Source organism: Apium graveolens, chromosome 7 (genome assembly GCF_009905375.1).
Source record: "Apium graveolens cultivar Ventura chromosome 7, ASM990537v1, whole genome shotgun sequence".
NCBI classification, from domain to species: domain Eukaryota; kingdom Viridiplantae; phylum Streptophyta; class Magnoliopsida; order Apiales; family Apiaceae; genus Apium; species Apium graveolens.
In genome coordinates this window covers 170,709,039-170,716,324 of record NC_133653.1, presented here as the reverse complement: position 1 = coordinate 170,716,324, position 7,286 = coordinate 170,709,039, and positions in this window count along the sequence as shown.

The following is a 7,286-nucleotide window of genomic DNA, read 5'->3' as shown; positions in this document are numbered from 1 at the left end:
TATCCATATATACAAAATCTACTCGGGATCCTCGACTCCCGGTTTTAGAAAATATTTCCACCTTTGGGTCCCTATACTAAGGGTATATGCAAATTACCGCTATCCTCTAGCATAGGTATTATCAACAATTATATATGGAAAGAATACGAAACAGGCATGCATATATATACCATAGCAGCATGCTTCAATATATAACAAAATTTGCTAATTAACCAACATGCATCTATCGCAAGATAATGCAAATACATATACTCATCACCACAACAGTTATAACGGGTAGAAAACTTGCCTGAGCGACTTGGGGTGATAAAAGGCTCGGGACGAGTCTGGTAACCTATAAACAACAAGTAAGTTGGAATTAAACCAAAGTCACTTGTAAATCTATACTTTAACTAACTTAGACTCTAACGCTTGTTTTGCGCTTACTGATTCGCTTAAGTCACTCGAGTACCCTCGGCTCCATCATTTTTAATAATTTAACCTTTACGAGTTTTAAGGCAATTCCTTCGCGAGTGTCTTACCAACTGCCTAACACACTTACCATAAATTTTTCATACATTAATTAACCCTTTTTGGTCTTTAACCTATGTTTCAAAGTAAGGCGAGGGGAAAAGTTTCGTTCGCGAAACGCCGTTACTTGAAACGGTCGTTTCTCCTAAACCGTGCATCAGAATCGAACGAACTACATATCAAAATGAAGCTTGTAACATGAGCTATCTAAACATGGAAATGGTCATAATCTAGCAGGGGGTTCTCGGGTCCTAATGTTATGCACAAAAACAGTCTAAAGAAAATCGGACGTTACGACGGCTATGTTTACGCGATTTCCCAATTTTAAACCATTCAAAACCAACCCAATTCAACCTCAAATCCAACATACAACCAAAATCCATCCTTATCACATCATAACAACCCCAACCAATTCAATTTTAACATTCATACTTATGCCTAAGCTTAACTTTAACCATTCTTAAGTTCTTTTAATCAAAACAACAACATTTACCATTCCAATTCAATACCATTTCAAATCCCAAACTCTAAATCACAACATCAAGCTACAATATCACCCTACTAATCAAAATCATCTTATAATACATAGGAATCTAGGGTTTGGAGATGATATACCTTCCTTGAAGTGGTGGGAGTAGCTAGGAAGCCTTAAGAAGCTTTGAGAAGTCTTAGGAATGCTTGGATCTTCAAGGAAAACAAGAAAAATTTCAAGTTAAAAACTTGAAAACACTATTCATAGTCTTCTTCTTTGATTAAATGAAGAATATGGAGAAGGAATTGATGGCTTAAACTCATGATATAGCCCTAACTAAGCATGAAGATGATTAGGGAATTAACTCACCAATTTAGGAAGCTTGGATCTTTGATTTTTGAATTTCCTTGCCTTTTGAATAGTAAAAAGCCGAGAGCTCTCAAGAACAAAGCCTTGGTTCTTTTTGATTTTGATGAAAAATGATTTTGCTTGGCTTGGTTGACTTGTTTTTGTGTTTGATTTAGTTAATTACCTTGTTGCCCTTGAATTTGTGTGGTTCTCATTCAACCACACCTCCTTCCTTCCCATGTCATGCCTATGTCATGTTGTGATGTCATCTTTCCCTCCTTGTCCTCCTCTCATTGGTTGGATGACATCACTCCCTCTAATCCCTTTGCTTAACTTCCTAATCATTTGCCTAATGACCGCTGATCTGTTATACGGTTCGCTTAACTTTCGTTCTCGTTTATCGTTTGAAGGATCATACCCGGGATCTTATTACTTAGGTTCCCTTAACCTTTCTCAATACATTATATTTCTTTTTATGATCCTCTATCATAATCCTTTAATTTAAATCCTTTTTATCCTGTTACCTTATACTCAATTCTCTCCGTATCTAGTGGATTTCCGGGAAAAATCCAAGTGTTCAGAAATTGGATTCTGACGATCTTTACATACACTTATATACCACATAGAGTACTAATAATATCCCAGAATATCCATAACAGAACCCCTACATAGTGTGGCGTGAAAAGTTTTCTCATTCAGCTAAAACACTATTCACAAGGGTTACAAAAGGTTGAAAATTTTGGGGGTTATTACAGTCTCCCCTCCTTAAAAGGATTCCGTCCCGGAATCAAACAGAAAACAAATGGGGGTACTTTTCTAGCATTGCGCTCTCTAGTTCCCAAGTTGATTCTTCCACATTATGATTCTACCATAGTACTCTGACTAGCTTGATCACTTTGTTCTGAAGCACCTGCTCCTTCTTATCTATAATCCTTACTGGCTTCTCCACGTAAGTTAGATCTGGCTGCATATCCACCTGCTCGTACTCCACTATATGTCTGGCATCCCGATGATACTTCCTTAGCATTGACACATGGAACACATTATGAACTTGTTGCAAATTAGGGAGTAAGGCTAGCTCGTAAGCTAGCTTTCCAATCCGTCTTAATATCTCAAAAGGTCCAATGTATCTTGGGCTTAGTTTTCCTTTCTTTCCGAACCTCATTAATCCCTTCCAAGGGGATACCTTTAGCAGTACTAAGTCCCCTACTTCATATTCCTTGTCCTTTCGGGCTAGGTCTGCATATTTCTTCTGTCTGTCTTGGGCTGCTACAAGTCGCCCTCTGATAAGATCCAATATATCTTTGGTCCTTTGGACCATTTCGGGTCCGAGCATCTTCCGCTCTCCTACTTCATCCCAGTATAAGGGAGATCGACACCTTCTTCCGTACAGGGCCTCATAAGGCGGCATTCCGATGCTAGCATGAAAGCTATTGTTATAAGAAAACTCGATCAACGGCAAGTGATCATCCCAACTCCCTTTAAAGTCTATTGCACAGACTCTCAACATATCCTCTAGTGTCTGGATGGTCCTTTCACTCTGCCCATCCGTCTGGGGATGATACGCGGTACTCATATTTAACTTGGTCCCCGCACATTCCTGAAAGCTCCTCCAAAATCTGGAGTTGAACCTGGGGTCTCGGTCTGAGACAATGGACGCTGGGACTCCATATCGCGTCACTATTTCCTTAAGGTAAATGTCCACCAGTCTATCGACTGTGTATCTCTCATTGATAGGAATGAAATGAGCTGACTTTGTCAGTCGGTCTATAATTACCCATATGGCGTCGTGATTGGCTTTCGTCCTTGGCAAGCCTACAACAAAATCCATCGCTATCTGTTCCCATTTCCATTCGGGAATCTCCAGGGGTCGTAAGAGTCCACTGGGTCTCTGGTGCTCTGCTTTTACCCTTTGGCAAGTCAAACATTTGTTTACCCATTCTACTACGTCCCTCTTCATGTTGGGCCACCAGTAATACTCCTTCAAATCCCTATACATCTTGGTACTTCCCGGGTGAATGGAATTCCTTGAACTATGGCTTTCATCCAATATCTCATCTTTAAGCTCTTGAACATTCGCAACCCAAATCCGGTAGGAGTACCTCATTATCCCTTTATCATCTTTCTCAGTATGGATCTCCTCTCCAGTCATTGACTCTCTGCCTTCATTCATTATTTTATCCTGGCACAATCTGATCTTTTCCAATAACTCTGGCTGCATTGAGATCTCAAAAAGCTTTTCAGTTCCGGTTCCGGTTACCTTTACTTCTATTTCCATTTTCTCAAAATCCCTTATCAATTCTTCTAAAGTCGTTATCATTCTGAGTCTTTCCTTTCTACTAAGGGCATCAGCCACCACATTGGCTTTCCCTGGATGATAGAGAATCTCACAATCATAGTCCTTGATTAGTTCTAACCATCTCCTCTGGCGCATGTTGAGCTCTTTCTGCGTAAATATGTACTTGAGGCTCTTATGGTCTGTGAAAATCTCGCACTTCTCTCCATACAAGTAGTGCCTCCAAATTTTTAAGGCAAATACTATTGCCGCGAGCTCAAGGTCATGAGTAGGATATCTAACCTCGTATTCCTTCAATTGTCTCGATACATACGCAATTACCTTACCGTGCTGCATAAGCACACATCCTAATCCTTTGTGCGACGCGTCACTATATATCACAAAATCTCCTTTTCCGTCCGGCAATGCCAATACCGGAGCCGTTATCAACCTTTTCTTTAATTCCTGAAAACTGTTCTCGCATTTCTCCGTCCATTCAAACTTCTCTGTCTTACGAGTAAGTCGTGTCAAAGGGGCTGCGATCTTCGCAAAGTCCTGTACAAATCTACGATAGTAGCCGGCCAATCTTATGAAACTCCTTACCTCTGTGGGTGTGGTTGGCCTTTCCCAATTTGAGACCGCCTCTATCTTGGAGGGGTCGACCAATACTCCTTCTTTATTGATCACATGTCCTAAAAACTGTACTTCATTCCGCCAGAATTCACACTTCGAGAATTTGGCATATAACTGCTCCTCTCTGAGTATTCCTAGAGCTATCCTCAAATGCTCTGCATGTTCTGTCTCAGTCCTTGAGTAGATCAAAATATCATCGATAAAAACTATTACACATTTGTCCAAGTACTTCTTAAATACTCTATTCATTAAATCCATGAAAGCCGCTGGGGCGTTGGTTAATCCAAAGGACATTACCAAGAACTCATAATGCCCATACCTAGTACGGAACGCTGTCTTGGAAATATCTTCGGGTTTAATCTTTAGTTGGTGATATCCAGTTCTCAGGTCGATCTTGGAAAAATAAACAGCATCCTTTAGCTGGTCGAACAGATCGTCTATTCTAGGTAATGGGTACCTGTTCTTTATGGTTAGCTTGTTCAACTCTCGATAGTCTATGCACAGCCTCATGCTCCCATCTTTCTTCTTAACAAATAAAACTGGTGCTCCCCATGGAGACACACTGGGTCTTATCATACCCTTATCCAAGAGTTCCTGCAATTGGATAACTAATTCCTTCATTTCTAACGGGGCTAACCGGTAAGGTGCTTTTGAAACTGGTGCCGTCCCTGGGGCCAACTCAATAGCAAATTCAATCACTCTATCGGGTGGTAATCCCGGAAGGTCTTGTGGGAATACATCTTCAAATTCGTTGACTACTGCAATATCTTGTAAGTTGGGCACCTCCTTCTGTGTGTCCACCACATAGGCTAGGTAGGCCTCATTTCCTTTTCGTAGCATCCTTTTAGCCTGGGCCATGGTCAAAAATTTCTGCGTCTGCCTCTTTCCTCTAAATATAACTTCTTTCTTCCCTGGGACATTTAGCTTAACTTTCTTCCCTTTACAGTCTATCTGAGCATCATTGCTAGATAGCCAATCCATTCCCAAAATTACATCAAACTCCCCTAATTTAAAAGGAATCAGATCAACACTAAAGGATTGCTCCCCTATACCTATCTCACAGGCGGGGTGAATCTGGTTAACAGGAATAATTTCATGATTGGCTATTTCTACTTGCAAGGGTTCTATCAAGGGTTCAGCCTTAAGTCTTAACTTACGCGCAAAGTCCTTTGATATAAAAGATTTAGTTGCTCCCGAATCAAATAAAACATTTGCACTGACTGAATTTAGAGAAAGGGTACCTGCTATCACATCTGAATCTTTCATAGCATCATGGACTGTCATGTTGAAAGTCCTTGCAGTAGGTGGCTTATTAGAAGCAACCCTGCTTGCTCCCGAAGCTGCTGGTTTGTTCATTGGGCATTCCCTCTTCCAATGACCCGGGCGTCCACACTGATGACAAGTGGTGGTTGGAATGACGGCAGGGGTTGATGATGGGCACTTAGTTGAATAGTGGCCTTCCCGACCGCACTTAAAGCAGGTTACTGGCTTTCCTTTACACTCCTCAGTGTGATTCCTTCCACATATGTTACAGGCTGGCAATGGGGGTCGAGACTGGTTGGAATAGGACATTCTTGACTTCTGGCCGCCCTGGCTCACGCTCACACTCATTGGCCGCTTAAACCCAGTGTTCCTTCCTGGTAGGGACACTGCTCCTCGATTAAATCTAGTTGGGAAGCTTCTTCCTGCGGAACCTCCACCCATGCTCATACTTTTCCTCTTTATTCCTTTCTTCTCTCTTTCCTTCTGCTTCTGTTCACTTCCGACTTCTACAATCGTTGCCTTTTGCACCAGAGTGGCATAGTCCATAAGCTCAAGGATTGACACCCTATTCTGAATCCACGGTTTCAGTCCCTGCTGAAACCTCCTAGCTTTTTTTTCCTCGGTGCTCACAAACTCCGGCATAAACCTTGATAAGTCAGTAAATTTCGCTTCGTACTCTGCTACAGACAAGTTATTCTGCTTTAGCTCCAAGAACTTGAGCTCCATCTGGTTTTCCATAAACCTCAGGAAATACTTTCCCAGAAACAGCTGACTAAATCTCTCCCAGGTTATAATAGCATATGTCTCCATGTTTTTCTTGGCCTCCCACCAATAGTTAGCTTCTCCTTTCAGAAGGTAGGTAGCAAATACAGTCTTCTGTGCCTCATCGGTACTCAAAATCTCAAAAGACTTCTCCATTTCCTTTAACCATGCCCTTGCCTCAACTGGGTCGGCTGATCCGTGGAACTCAAGGGGCTTAAGGGACTTAAAAGCCCTGAAAGAGTTTTCCACAGTATTGTTATTTCCTTGAGGGGGTGGGTTGGGTTGACGTTCCAAATTCTGCCTTAGGAGTTGCATGAACTGGCCCATGGGATCCATACCTGGGTTTGGTACTGGTTGCTCAACCTCGGTTTCTCCTTCTTCAGCCTCTATCTCAAATCCCTCAACATCATATGTATCCTCTTCCTCTTCATACAGGGAGTCATCCTGTTCCACATAATCCTCCTCTTCCTCTTCACTGAGTTCCTGGTTCCTATCATCCTGGTTATGGCTTCCCTGGTCCTCAGATCCAGGGTTCGCCCTAGTTCCAATCTTTCTTGGCGGCATGATTCTGATAATAATAAAAAAATTATTGGGAAAATTCAACGTTAGGTCACAATCATATACAACATTGTGCCTTGCACATCTTTTATAATGGGGAGAACGTATATCGTAATTCTATTATTTTAAGAAAGTTCTAATACGAAGTGCAGTAATAATAATGATAAAAACAGTGATCCCGTCACTAATGAACTGAACCAAAGGAAACAAATATATACATAATGCGAGAAATACATAGTTTGATCTGGTCAAAAGTACAACAGTGCTACAGTCATCTGTCCCAAAAGTGATACACAAGAGTCTATCTGTCTAGTCAGAAAAAGGGATGTTATATACAAGTCAACTATCCCGGAAAATTGGCTCTTACTAAGGCCTCGACTAACTAGACAACTAGACTATTCCATCATCAATCCTGAATCACACACCGGAGCGGGTCAGCTCCCATACCCTTTCCATCACACGACG